Consider the following 15902-nt stretch of genomic DNA (forward strand, 5'->3'; position numbering starts at 1 on the left):
TGTTTTTGTTTGCCTGCCATTGGTTTTAACGGTGTTCGAAGGTGTTCGACGAACAGTTCGACGAACAGTTCGGCGAACACACGGGTGTTCGACGAACCGAACCGAACTCGAACACTACGGGGGTGGCTCAACACTAGTTACAAGGCATGATCATCTTTACATGATCTTTTATAAAAGAAATGCTTAAACATGAGAAATAATAATTCTGTTCCCAGATGTGTAAGCAACACAACAAGATCTTTTACAGCAATTGACAGACCTACATTTTCCAGATGGGTAACTATATGTTTTCATGCTGCCAACAAATCGCAAAAAGCAGATAGACAAAGATTAAGCAAAAAGATTAATATTTCTAGCTAAAAAAATGGCCCTGGCATTGCGATGTATCACAGTGTAAATCTTCATTTCCTTTATCCCAGTAGCAATGGAACAGTTTTTTTTCCTCACTATTAAACATTTGTTAATTGCTCATCAGGGGAGATGAAAACAGTTCAGCCATAGTACATCATTGTCCCATTTACTCTTTCATCAATATATTGTTGTCATGTTTTAACAAAGATTTATAGCATAGCTGTTGATTAAGGCTCGAGGGTTGCAGAAATACAAGGGGAGCCAATGCTACCAATAGAAGTGTAGCGTTGCATTATGTTAATTGCTACTAAATGTATTAGAAATGCAAGGTTTCTAAATTACATATCTGCTTTAATTATTCCTGAGAACCGGGCATTATTAATGTACAAAAAAGGTATGTCTAATGGGAAAATGTGTGACAATTATAAATGTCTAACAACTCAATTGTTTCAAGCATATTCGTTTCGGTCTCGGTGAAGATGAATGTACAATCCAGACTTTCATTCTTTCTTTACTTCTGTTTAGTTTTTGCCTGATTCACTAGCATGAATAAGAAATATGTAATATTCGCCTTGCAGTTACATTATATTTTTTACCACAAAGAACTTGATTGGATTGAATGTTAATATTTGGTCACCATAGTCAGTTTTGGGGCAGTGGTGGACAACATACTGTGTAGACCTCATTTTAGCCCTTAAAAAGAACCTGTCACTAGGTAAATGCAGTCCAATCTATGGACAGCATGGTATAAAGTAGAAGAAGCTGGGCAGAATGAAGTATAGGTTTGTTGCATAGGATTCAGCATAACTTGTATTTCATTCAGTGAAGTCCCTGGTGTTACTTTGCATATGGGTCCAGTGGGAGGTCCTATTCATTGATTTACAGCTAAAGGGAAAGCATCTAATCGCTGAATAGGACCTCCCACTGGACTCATAAGCAGACTGACACCAGGGATTTCAAGAAATAAAATGCAAGTTTTACTGGATCTTTTCCACAAAAAATGTATATCAATCTGATCGGCTCCTCCTGCTCTATCACATCATGCCTACACATCAGATACTTTTTCGCCATGACAGGTTTACTTTAACTAAAAAATAGTTGCACATCACAATCAACCAGGATGAAGGGTAAAGAAATGGGAACGTGTGAAGTATTTCATTTAGCTACAAAAAAAAATTGTTTCTGCTTTTGGACAAATATATATGGTGGAAACACAGACCACAGGCATAAAAATAGTCCATGCATAAATATACATATTTTAGAGGATGTAAAGACCTCACAATGCCACCTTAAAGCAAAGGAGCCTTTTAATGCTTTATAATTGTACTTACCATTGATCCAGGAGCTAGGGTTTGAGCGTAGAGGTCAGCAAAACACATGAAAGTAAGTCCACAACCCATGTTTTTTTTTTAATTTAAAGGACACCTGTCACCAGAAAAAAAAATTATACGGGGTTAATCTGCAGATTAATAGTGTAAGTAACCAGCTCGGCGCCTGCACTTAGCCGAATGTGCTGAGAGAAAATGAACTTTATTCTCCCTGGCAGCATTTGGGCTACAGTCATGAGGGGCGACACTGGCACGGGTTCTGTAACCACACCCTTGACCCTGACTGACAGCTGGCGCTAATGCAGAGCCAGTGTAGTCAATGCAGATTAATCCCATTTCTGCAGGTTAATAGTGTTTTTTCTGGTGACAGGTTCCCTTTAAAAGGGGTTGTCCACTACTAGGAGAACCCCTTTTTGATCAAAATATTTGGCCCCCATAAAATAATAAAGCTTATACTCACCTTCTGTGCTGACACCATTCCCGCAGTGTCGGCACTCACGGTCCCGGGGCTGCCATGCTCTTGTTGTGACACTTGATGCTGGTGCCCAATCAGCGCTAATGTCACTGTCCACGCCTACGTATGAACTGAACCTGAAAAGGAAGTCCGTGCTCCAGCTGATCTTGGAATTCCTCTTCATGCTCAATTACACAGGAGGTGTGGACATTGACGCCAGCAGTGATTGGGCGCCTGCATCACGTGTCACAACAACTGCTCGGTAGACCGGGGATCGCGATTGCCGAAACCAGTTGTGGTTACAATAAAAGATATTATAGCTTCTACATATCAGAGGAATGAGTTGTACATATAACTTCCTTGTTATAAAATCATACATTGTTCATAACCATAACTGCGTAAACCTCTTATTCTAATAAGAAGACAATTAATATGTATTTACAACAGTTTTCTTGACCTTGTTGCATTGGGGTCAGTCAATAAGATATAAACTAGTCAAAAAAAAGGTGAGGAGTGTGTGCAACCACAGTTTAGTGTGACCACATGGTGTTTTTGGAGAGCGAATGTACATGTGGTGAGCTCCAACATTAATACCTTTCCTGTAGTCAATAATATGTATTAAGAGTCATCTACACCTGAGATTGTGGTAAGGGCATATAGCCATCATCCCCAGATCTTATAAAATGTATCCTCTTGTTGCATTTGTAGACTTATACATTATAAGTATTCTACTCACTTCCTATATATATCCATGCTTTTCTTGAGGGTCTTTTAGGATGTTTCCAATTAAATAATATAACTTTGTGGGCATAATATAGCAATATTTTATAATGGGTTAGAGCAGCAATACTTAAAAGTAGCTCTTCCATGAATCCAAACAGACAGACTTATGATGTATGATTCTTAGAGCACCTACATTGATCTCCATAAATACCAGAACATCCCTCCAATATTTTTGGAGTATTCATCTGACATCTTGAACATTTCACAGATCCCAACATTCCCATTTTTATACAACCGTGAGGGGGTATAATAGATCCGATTGGGGAACTTAACTTGTATCCAGAGCAAACAGATGAGTTTAGTCATGGCCGGGACAAGGTATTTTGATGCCCTAGGCAGATAAGGCAAATGGCGCCTTCCCTTTCACTTCAAACAACAAAAGCATGCAAACCAACTGTAAAGTGGGCTATGATGATATATTAGTTCTTGTTTTAAATATTTAATTAGTTAGATAATTAGATTTTTTTAAATACTAAATGATTTAATCACCTTACACCAGGTTGTACCCCTCTCAAATAAGTTCAGGCATCCTTCCTGCCATAGTCTCCAATTTTATCTCTTCCTTAATTAAAAATGACAGTTCTGACAGTTTAGCAATAGATCTACCCCCTCTTCTCCACTCCACCGCTTATTTCAGTGGATGTTTGGGCAGCGGGACCCCTGTCAGGATTCCTGTTGTCCTTCTGCAGTTTTACCACTAGTGGCTGCTATTGTACACCTTGATAATTGTGATGCAATTCCACTCCTTATCACTGAAGGCCTTTGTTGTGTTCTGCAATTGCCCTTTACTAAGATGGCAGATTCTGAACCTGTGGAATCCATTTTTTTCCTGTTTGGACGTACTTAAAGCCACATTGATTACTCACTCATTGCTTAAGCATTGTGCTTAGCTGTTAGGCTATGTGCCCAAGTAGCAGATTTGATGCAGAGCATTTTTGCCTCTCTCTGGCAGAAAAAAACGCATGCAGATTTACATGCATTTTTTCTGCCAGAGAGAAGCGTTATTTCAGCGTTTTTACATGCGTTTTCGCATTTTTTCAAGCACTTTTCCAAGTGATTTTTAGCATCACTTGGAAAAGTGCTTGACAAGTTGGTCACACAATATAAATCCATGCAACCGGCATGGATTTATATTGTGTGACCAACTTAGATGCTTTAAATGCTGCATGTATAGTAAAAAAAAAAGAATTAAAAAGTTAAAAATAACTAAAACCTGTATCCTCACCTCTCCAGTCTCATCCCGGCGGCGATCCTCTCTCGTCGGCGTCCCGCGGTGTACTGGAAGGACCTGCGGTGACGTCATTTAGTCAGCTGATGGTCACGCAACCATCACCTGACCGCTGACGTCAGCGGTCGCGTGACCATCATCTGACTAAATGAAGTCACCGCAGGTCCTGCAAGTACACCGTGGGACGCCGAGAAGAGAGGATCGTCGACGGGAGCAGACCAGAGAGGTGAATATACAGTTTTTTTTAATTTTTTACTTTTTTATTTTTTTCACCGCGTGGTAGCCGGGATGAAGAGGAGTTGTAGTCTCCTCTTCATCCTGGGTACCACACACACCGCGATCACGCTGCAAATTCGTGGCCATTGAATTTAATTGAAACACAGCAAATCCACATATACCTGCGGGTTTGCTGCTTTTCAATGTTCCTCAATGGCCGCGAATTTGCAGCGTAATCGCGGTAGAAATGGTCATGCTGCATTTTGCAATGCAATGCGAATTTGGCGCGCTAATTAGCGCATCATGTGCACAGCACATCCGAATTCACATTGCTTTGCATTGCAGACGGTTTTCCAAGCGTTTTTGCGGCATTTTCGCGGCCATAAAAACGAGGCAAAAACGCTATGTGGGCACATGGCCTTAGTCTTGTCCCAGTCTCTGAACTGTCTTACCCAGACTGTTATCACTTATCTTCAAATTGTTCCTTACAACTCCTTTGCTATCTCCAAGGAATTCTATTACTGCTTGCTGTTCCTTTATCGTTCTCCTCCAGCCACTGATTTTAGCAGTGCTATACCAGTATCATAACAACACACAATGGTTAAACACTTATCATCTATTCTATGATTAGGTGATAAATGTTGGCTATGGTAAAATCTGTTTAGATATTTACTATTCAGCCAAAGAACCAAGCACACCACCTTTTAAGGGGCCTGGCCCTAAAAAAATCATACCTTTAGTGTCCAAATCCTTTGCTGCATTTGCCAGAAATCGCTATTTGTTCAAAAATGCCAATGAGGCACTCGGTGCACCCTTGGCATGACTGGGCAGTTCAGTGCACTTTTCTATCTACTAGTTTAACGTCTATCTCATCCCTCCTTTGACTCCAGTAAATCCAGAACAGTCAATTAAGGAATATTCTCAAGTTTTCTATTTATCGCCTGTCTACTGGATAGGAGAAAACTTCCTGATCACTGGGACCCCACTGATCCCAAGAACTAGTTGTCTGAAGAGCCACGTGTGAATGGAGCAGTGGTTGATCATGCTTACTGCTGCTCCATTCATCCATTCATTGTTATGGGAGTGCTGAAAACCAGCTAAGTGCAGCGCTCGACTACCTCCAGCAGTCCCATTACAATGAATGGAGCAACAATGTGCAGAACTGTAGTTCTTGGGATTGGTGGGGGTCCCCGGGGTAAGACCTCGAATGATCTGAAAGTTATCCCCAATTATATGGATACGAAATAACATCCAAACTTGAGAATACTCTTTTAAAGAAGAGGGGACAGAGATAGATGGAAAACAAGTAGAAAACATTGCAATAGATTTTGACACTAAAAGTGCAATTTTTATTAGGGCTATGTCCCCTACAAGGTGCCGTAATTGGTTTGTACAGCCATTTTGTGCTGAAAGATTCCCTTTAAGAAGGAAAAGGATACACCAATAAATTATCAGCTTATACGGTCCTGAGGTACACTTACTCCACTCTGCACTTCCAGTAATACACAGCAGATTTTCCACCCAAAAACAGGAATTGCCTGTTACTGGCATGCACTAGTCTGGTTCATAAATTAGACTGACCTGTGCATGCTGTAATGTTTTACACATGGACCAATCATTGGGATGCACAGGTTACTGCTGGATCAGTGTGCTGTCCTTTGAACACATGGAAAGCAGACTGACCAAAAATATGGCAGTTTGAAGAGCCCTAAATGTGTCCTCTCTGTCTGGTATCGGATCATATACAACAACTAAAGGTGTAGAATAGTCAAGTAGACTGCACTACCGCATACAACGATATCCTGTAAAAGATGTGCTGATGGCAGCGGATTAATCTCTGTACTGTCCAGCCGTCCAACAGTGAATATATATTTATTTAGGAACAAAGATAACAGCTTACAACTGGTATTTCTTATTGCTTAGGATCTTAGCATCTTGTCTGTCTGTTTGCAAAGTGAAAGGAAAACTGTGCTTCAGCTACTCACACACAATGAACAGGAACTTCCTGTTTTTTTCTTAAACAGTGCTTTACTAGCAATATAACACTATTACTGGAGACAGAAGCGGGTTCTGAAATTCTTCAAATATTACTCTTGGAAGTAGCTTTGTCATATCATCAACTATCATCTGGTCAGTCTCACAATAAACAAACTCAATTATGCCACGTTCTATCAAATCACGCTGGTGATGATGTTTAACGTTAATGTGTTTGGTTCTCGCATTGATCTTCTCACTGCATGCAAGATTAATGCATCCTTGGTTGTCTTCATAAATCACCGTCAGTTGAGTTGATTACTTACAAAGATCGCCTAACAATTGGTTTAACCAAATGGCCTCTTGACTTGCGTGGGCTGCAGACACATATTCTGTTTCCGTAGATGACAAGGCTACAGACACCTGCTTTCTGCTAGATCAAGAAATTGAATTTTCACCAAGCTTGAGCAAATAGCAGCTTGTATATTTACGATCACTTAAGTAGCCAGCCCAGCAATATCCTGTTGCAGATATCCTTAAACGTATGTCTTAAGTATGTTTCAAATATCTCTTAATGGCATTCCAATTTTTTGACGTGGTTTTTCCACATATCTGCAGAGAATTGCAATTGTTGCTGCGATATCCGGTCGAGGCATAGTTTCTGTGTCTAGAAGTGCTCCCACTGCCTGTCTGTATTTCTCATTGTTAGGTAACAGATCAGTTTCTCCTTCCAACTTTAAGCAGAATGGTTCCATTGGGGCGGTTATACCTTTGGCTCCTGACATTGCAAACTGATTCAGAATTGAGTTGATTTTTTGCATTTTGGTTTAGATGAAAGCTTCTATCTTCTTCTCTTTGGACCTGAATTCCTAGATAATATATAACATTTTCAAGGTCTTTTGTTTCAAAATGCTGATTCAGAATTATAATATTCTTTGCAATTTCTGTTTCCTCAGGGTGAATCATAATCCCATCATCCACATATAAGCGAATATACATCCACTTTCCGTCTGTACATTTTGTGCATAAACACGGATCTGCTTAACCTCTTTTAAATCCTTCTTCCAAAAAGATTTTGTTTATTTTGGTGTTCCATATTCTTGCCAATTGCTTAAGGCCATAGAGAGATTTTTGTAGTTTGCAAATGAGATTCACTTCACCTTCTTTGATATTGTAACATCCCTGGCGGCGTGCTTGCATGGTGCACCACCTCCCACCATGCAAGACCACAATCTTACCTGTCAGTCCATGCTGCACTCTTTGCTCCAGTACCTGCTGTGTCCATGTCTCTTGTCTGATTGCTTAGGGCGTCAGCGCGGCTTTCTGCTTGTTTCTTATAGCTACTGTGTGCACAGTCCAAATGCGTCCCCAGCCTATTGCTGTGAGTCACTGGATACTTAAACCCCCTCCACTACACTTTCACTCAGTTTGTCTTTTGCAACTGAGTTGACAGGTCCTGTCCTGTATCTAGTCTGTTCTGCCACCCTGGGGGCTGAGTACCCAGGGCCGCTACCTGTACCTCTGACTTTTAGTCTGCTCCCGCCACCCTGCGCGCTGAGTACCCAGGGCCGCTATCTGTATCTCTGACTTCTAGTCTGTTTCTGCCACCCTGGGGGCTGAGTTCCCAGGCTCGTTCCTGTATTTTGTTCCCGGTTCAGTTCCTGTCTGAACAGTGTCCTAGCCCGTTACTTGTTTCTCTCTATGTCCGTACCTTCCCTTTTCCTGCAGTGTCTGAACCTGCACCTAACTCCAACTCGTTGTCTCTGTACTTCTGTTTGTGAGTTTTGTGTCGACTCGCTACTTCATTGTAAGCACCTTGTGTGTATCTGGTTCTGCTTGTCCCCTTTCCCTGCCTCCATATCTTCCTCCTGTGTTCTAACCATCTTCCTGTATTTTCCTGTCTGTTCCATGTGAACAGAGCCCTGTCGTGTCTGCCTTCACCTTCTGCTCTGTTCTGCTCTGCTTGTTCACCACTCCGGCGGTTCCGCTCTGCTCTGCTGGTTTACCGCACCTGCGGTTCTGTTCTGCTCTGCTTGTTCACCACTCTGGCGGTTCCGCTCTGTTCCGCTTGTTTACCGCTCCTGCGGTTCTGTCCTGCTCTGCTTGTTCACCGCTCCGGCGGTTCCGCTCTGCTCCGCTTGTTTACCACACCAGCGGTTTTGCTCCGCTCTGCTTTTTCACCGCACCTGCGATTTTGCTCCGCTCTGCTTCTTCACCGCACCTGCGGTTTTGCTCCGCTCTGCTTCTTCACCGCACCTGCGGTTTTCCTCCACTCTGCTTGTTCACCGCACCTGCAGTTTTGCTCCGCTCTGCTTGTTCACCGCTCCTGCGGTTTTGCTCTGCTAGTCCACCGCACCTGCGGTTCTGTTCCTATATCCCAGTCTGTACTGGTCCCTATCCAGCCTGCGTTCATACCTGCCAGTATCTGCCTGTCTGCATTCCAGCCGTGCCTGTCAGCACCCGCCTGTCTGCATACCAGTCGTGCCTGCCAGTACCCACCTGCCTACATACCAGCCGTTCCTGCTAAGTACCCACCCGCCGTCATACCAGCCGTGCCTGCCAGTACCCACCTGTCTGCATACCAGCTAACCTGCCTGTTCCTGCATTCCCCGGTGTGGGTCAACAGCTGTGACCGGGGTCTGACCTGGAGTAGCACCTAGTCCCTCTGCTCGGTTCCTCCCTGGTTCACGGAGTCGACTGAGCCGCCATGTGACCTTGGTCAGACCGGGTTGATACTTAGTTACACCCCTCCAGGCACTCCTCGGTTCATGGTACAGTGGGATCACTAATCACGCTCATGCCAGTCAGTCCGGGTGCGAGCGTAACAGATATAACCCTCAGGTTGAGTCATGTACAAGTTCTTTACAATGTCACTATTTAAAAAGGCAATTTTGATGTCCAAATGTCTGACAAACATCTTTTGTACAGCAGCTATAGACATTAGAATCTTGAAAGTGGTCTGCTTAACAACTGGAGAAAATGTGGTATCATAATCTTCACCATATTACTGAGAATATCCTTGTGAGGCTAATCTTGCTTTAAATCTGTGAACCTTGCCTTCATAGTCATACTTGGTCTTAAAAACCCATTTACATTTGATTGCTTTCTTGCCTTGTGGTAGTTTGGTGAGTTTCCAAGTTTGAAGTTGTTGAAGGGATTTTATTTCCTCGTTAGCAGCATTTATGCACTTCAGTTTTTCATGGACAGGTAGTTATTGCATCTCATCCCATAACGGCGGCTCGGACTCAGGTAGTGTTTTGACAAAGTAGGATAGACGCTTAGCTGGTATACCCTTGTTTCATCTAGACGATCTCCTGACTTCAGGTTCACCTGATTTTTCTGTTGCTTCTTCAAAGGTTGAAGAACCTAACCAAACTTCTACATTCTTTTTCTTGTTATATTGAAATTGGGACTGAGATTGTTGTTGATTCAACTGGACTACTGGTATGATGTCATGAAACTTGAGCAACACAAAGTTCTCATCAATTATTACACCTCTGCTTATTGTGACCTTGTTTGTTGAGTGTAGGATTCTATGTCCTCTCTAGGTTTCACTGTAGCCTACCAGGATGCCTTATTTTGCATGAGATTCCCCCTTGGTATGTTTTTCTTTGGAGATATTTTACTTCCAAATATTCTTATGTATTGTAGTTCAGGCTTCTTGCTGCTCCATTTCTCAAATTAAATTTTCTCAATAGTTTTACCTGGTAGTCTGTTTTGAAGATAGCAAACTGTCATGATTGCTTCACTCCAATATGTTGTTGGCAAATCTGCATCAAATAGCATACTTCTTCCACTTTCAGGAAGTGTCCGGTTCCTTCTTTCCGCTATACCATTTTGTTCACGTTTGTATGTTACTGTGATCTGAAACACAATTCAATTTTTATTTAAAACGCTTTGTGTCTCATTACTTGTATATTCAGTTTTATTATCTCCACACAGAATATTTGGCATTCTACCAATTTTGTTATATAGTTCAGCGAGATATATTTTAAGTTTCTCTGGAACTTCATCTTTGCTGTGAAGCAGTGTCACGCCAGGTGTGAGTGCAACACAGAGAGTCACGCCAGATGTGAGTGCAACACAGAGGGGAAAGGGAAAGGGAGCCCAGACACTAGTGAAAGGGTTAAGAGGTGACCTCCTAATCTGGACTAGCGTCACCCTGACTCCTCCTAACGTCCCTAAACAGCCTCCGCAGCTGTCACCGATCACGTGCCTCACCCTACTATCCCTGGCGTAAGGCTATAGCTGGGGGTGGAAGGAGATGAGCACTAGTCAATCTCCGCTAGCATCTCTCACACGCCCCCATTGAAGAAGCACTCGCGAAACCGCGTCGTCGGGGCAGGTTCCTTAGTATACCTTCAGCCACATATGGTCTTGTTAACTGAAATGGATCTTAAAGCCAGGGAGACAGCCTGGAGATCCAAAGCTTCTGACATGTTTAAGCAGGACCTTCCTGGCACCTCGCAGGAAACGACAAGAGAAAATAGGGATTTAATGACACAATATAAGATTGAAATACAAAGAAAATTGAGAGTCTGGTGGAACAAAATTACATTAGAGAATTACTGTGAGCAACAAATTGTCCCGACAGGCCTACGGGTGCAGGTGTATCCTTCTTTCGATTTGGAAGAAGTTGAACTCATTAACAGATGGAAAAATGCAGCTACTACCTGCTCTGTGGAATTTCTAAAAATAATTCTTGAAAAAAATGCCTTATCACTTAATATGATTGACAAAAAAATTGAGGACCTACACAAGAGTCTACAGAAAGAAATTATCCCTGGCATAAGGCTATAGCTGGGGATGGAAGGAAATGAGCACTAGTCAACCTCCACTAGCACTCTAAAGACAAAAGGGGATCACAACTAGTGTTGAGCCACCCCCGTAGTGTTCGAGTTCGGTTCGGTTCGTCGAACACCCGTGTGTTCGCCGAACTGTTCGTCGAACACCTTCGAACACCGTTAAAACCAATGGCAGGCAAAAACAACACATAGAAACACATAGAAAACACCTTCAAAGGTGTCCAAAAGCTGACAAACTGCTCAGAAGACACAACTAACACATGGAAAAGTGACAAGTACATATAGTCATGCGAAAAGAAAAGAGGTGGAGGAGTAAAAGGAGGGGGAGACACAAATATAGGCATGTCATGCCCTTCTAAAATCCAAAAAGTGAGAAGCCGACACGTTCAGTCCGCTCCTGCCCGTGCCACCTCCGTGTCGCCGGGTTTGTGCCAGAGCCGCGGTGAACCCTGACGGCCAGCCCGCCTCTCCCAATACTGGTGCCTGTCCGCTGGTGGGTCGAGCGAGCCCCCCTGTGGTGGAGGCAGCTCTAAGCTTTTTAATTTAAATTGTCTCTCTAATTTGAATGAATACACTTTAAATCCATTTACAAGGATCTATTGGAGGGCAAGTCTCATGCCAGCAGCCGCGTAATTCCAGCTCCAGTAGCGTCCACTAAAGCTGCTGCAGTTAAAAAGCTTTTATAAGGATCGAGCTCGGCTGTCCACCGCAAGGCATCCTACTGCCAGTCCCAGCCCCTATGCCTTGGGGTGCCTCCTGATGCTCTTCACTGAGTATCCCGTGGTCCCGAAGCATTTCCTTTGAAAAAATTAAGTGTCCAAACTACAGGTGGTGTAGCTTGCTTAACAGCCGGGATAATCCGCTGACTAGCAGACACTGCTACTAGGCACAAAGTATTTCCTGGGCTAGATGCAGTTAAAAATTTGTAATTAGATACTCTCGTTGGATGCTGAGAAAGCATTCCATAGAGTCTCCTGGCACGCCATATATGATTCTCTTAAAAAGCTTGGGGTAGGGGTCTAGGGGACCCTTTTATAGCCAAAATCACGGCTCTGTATCACAATACGTCACCTAGGCTGAAGATAAATGGAACTGTAGCACCCTGAGGGCTCAGTTGCTACAGAGGTATTGCACCTCACCCAGAGGTGTGATATCTCACTCTCAGGTAAGGATGGAGTGTGGATCAGGACCCGACACCTGCATGCATTACACCACATTGCTGTGGGGCAGGGCGACCAATATGCCTCTGAGATGGGCACGACAGTCCCTGTCCCTGGCTGGAGTGGGGGGAGGGAACACTGAGGAAGGGGAACCCTGTAGTGCAGGAGCAGGGAGGAAGCAGTTCCTGGGTGCATTGAGAAGGGAGTATAAAAGGTGGGCACCATCTTAGTTCAGTGCAGAGAAGTCTGAGCAGAAGTGGCAGGGAGCAGGGGCTCTGCAAGAGCTCTGCTCCGGAGGCGGGCCTAGTAACAGAGGCCCAGGCCTGGAAGAGGGAGAAGGAAGGAAGAGGAGCGGAGAAGGCTCCAGGAACGAGGAATGAAGGGATCCCAGGGGTGCGGACGGGCGAGTCGCCACCGCACGCCCGAATCCACCTGCGTGGAGGGGTCAGGCCAAAGGGGGAGACCGGTCCCAGAACTAGTGGAGGCAGGAAACGACCCTCAGCTAGAAACCGGAGGCTCTGACATTTTATGTGGCGCAGCCCCTCGCTACACCCGCTAGGAAGGCACCACATAGGGTCAGGGAAACTGGCGCCAATTTTACCAAGAGGAGGCCCGAGGCAGCCGGACAGAAGGGTAGGTAAGAAAGGCCAGACAAAGGACACACAAAGGGGGTCCTGTGAAGCGCTCCAAAGTTATCTGGGAGTTGTCTGAGCCCCTCACCTGGTGAGCACAGTACGACGTGGGCAGCTGTTACCTGCAGACGTGGTCTGGATAATAAGAACTGTGAGTAAAGACCCTGGACTGCATCACTGCCTCCGTGTCGTTACTGCTGCTGCCCTGCACCATCACCCCCATCCTCCGCATACACTGCCCTGAGGCTATACTCCTCCCGTGGGAAGTTACGCTACGCTCTGCTGCACCCACAACACCAGCCTCAGCGGTCTGCCCTGGAGCGGCGGTTCACTCTGACCGCAATCCACGGGTGGCGTAGTCGGACATTTAAACATCAAAACCACATAAATAGTTCCGCCACTGGTTTGACCACCCTGAGCCACGGAACAGGGTCGCCGCCACGAAGACTACAACCACCAGCATCCACCAAAAAGGGTCCGGCTCCGGGTGTCCCAAGGCCCAGGGGGTGCATCAGAACATTTTCATCACCTTTCACAATCACCAATGGGACAAAGCAGGGATGTCCTCTGTCCCCTCTCTTATACATCCTAGTGATGGAGCACCTGCTCTCATCAATTCGCCATAACCCCAATATTAGGTAGATTGAGGTGGGAGGCACCGAGTACAAGTGCTCTCTATTTGCTGATGATGTCCTAGTATATATCACTCAATCACATATATCCATCCATGCTGTTATGGCTGAAATAGATCACTTTGTTACATGGTCAAATTTTAAAATCAATGCAGCGAAGTCTGAGGCCCTCGATGTCTCCCTCCCCAAATCCATATAGGATTCCATCCAGTCCAACTTTCCCTTTGCCTGGCCCTCACAGGGTATCAAATACTTAGGAATTCCTATTCATAGAGACCTCTCCCATCTATGTTATCTTAATTTTGGGCCCTTTATTGAACAACTCCTTACAGACCACGGTTGGCAAGTTAGAACTGTAAGATTCACTACGTGAACCACTGGTGTTTTGTGGAAAAGCACATGTACACTGTGTTCCAAATTATTATGCAAAAAGTGTTTAGGAGTGATAAGGGAAGAATTTGTTTGTTTGTCAGTTAAACTCATTGATGGTGATGTGTGTCAGGGCTCTTTATATCACTGTAAGCAATTGCAGACACCTGTGCTAATTAGTTTGGCAGGTGTGTCCAATGAAAGGCAAGACTACTTATGAAGGCTGTCTCACATTATTAAGCAGCCTACATTTTCTGCCAAAATGGGAAAGAAAAAGGATGTGTCGGCTGCTGAGAAGCAACAAATTGTGGAGTGTTTAGGTCAAGGCATGACTACAATCAACATTGTGCGATGATCAGGATGAAGTGTCTTGGCAATCAAGAAGTATGTAGCTGATTCACAGTACACACGTGTGCGTGCTGATAAGGGCAAATTGAGGACTCTTTCCTACAGGCAATTACGTCAGGTTAAAAGAGCAGCGGCAAAAAAGCCTTGTCATAGCAGCAGACAAGTTTTTGAAGCTGCTGGTGCCTCCAACGTCCCCCGAACAACAAGATGCAGGGTCCTTCAGAGGTTTGCAGCTGTGCATACACCATCCTGTCGACCTCCTCTATCCACTTCACACAAGCAGAAACGGCTCCAGTGGGCTAAACATTACATGAAGACTGATTTCAAAACTGTTTTGTTCACGGATGAGTGCCGTGCAGCGCTCGATGGTCCAGATGGATGGAGTGGAGGATGGCTGGTTGATGGACACCCCACGCAAACACGGCTACAGCGCCAACAAGGAGGAGGTGGAGTAATGTTTTGGGCTGGAATCATGGGGAGAGAGATTGTCGGCCCCTTTAGGATCCCTGAAGGCGCTAAAGATGAACTCCATAATGTATGTGGATTTTCTCAAACAGCACTTCCTGCCATGGTTCAAGAAGAAGAACCGTGTATATCACAGCAAGATTATTTTTTTGCATGATAATGCACCATCTCATGCTGCACATAAAACATCTGCATCTCTGGCTGATATGGGCATAAAAGGGGACAAACTTATGGTGTGACCCCCATGCTCCCCTGACCTCTACCCCATTCAGAACCTCTGGAGCATCATCAAAAGGAGTGTCTATGATGGCGGGAGGCAGTTCACGTCTAAGCAACACCTCTGGGAGGGTATTCTGTCCTCATGCAAAACAATTGAAGCAGAAACCATCCAAAACCTGACAAATTCAATGGACGAGAGAGTTCAGAAGCTCCTTTCGAACAAGGGGTCCTATGTGAAAATGTAACATCACCTAGAATAAAGTTTTGAGTTGACAACTGTTTGATTTCAGTTTCTAATAACCTGCTAATGCTTATAATTTCAAAAATGACCATTTTTTTGGTCTTTATTAAAATGAAAAGGTTGATCGAAAAGTTTGGGGGATCTAAGAGTGTGGCAACCCAGTAGTCATGATTACTTCGAATTCTGACAATATGAGGGTCATGTTGCAGGTAGTGCAGCAGGAAGGCACTTATGTGTCTTGCGCATCTCGGAGCCCCAAAATTATTTTCCGGGCTAGATGCAGCTAAAAATTATTATTAATTTTAAATCTGGTGGAGATTAGTATAGATGGCCTAATAGGATCAGTGCTGCACACTGCTACAAAGCCCAAATTATTTTCCAGCCAAGATACAGATAAACATGATTAGTAATTTTAAATCTGGTGGAGCTTATTATAGATGGCCTAATAGAATCAGTGCTGCACACTGCTACAAAGCCCAAATTATTTTCCAGCCAAGATACAGATAAACATGATTAGTAATTTGAAAGCTTAAAACGGTTGGTAGGGTGATTTTAACCAATCATCAAGCTTTTACTCTCCCCAGGATGACACAGGGGTAGAAAAGTCGTTTCGGATCCATGATTTGTTCATATTTATGAACGTGAGTCTGTCTACATTATCAGTGGAGAGCCGCGTGCACTTATCTGTCAGCACACC

This window comes from Phyllobates terribilis, unplaced genomic scaffold, assembly GCF_046119375.1.
Source record: "Phyllobates terribilis strain yellow unplaced genomic scaffold, ASM4611937v1 Scaffold_4__5_contigs__length_816908805, whole genome shotgun sequence".
In the NCBI taxonomy this organism is placed as follows: Eukaryota; Metazoa; Chordata; class Amphibia; order Anura; family Dendrobatidae; genus Phyllobates; species Phyllobates terribilis.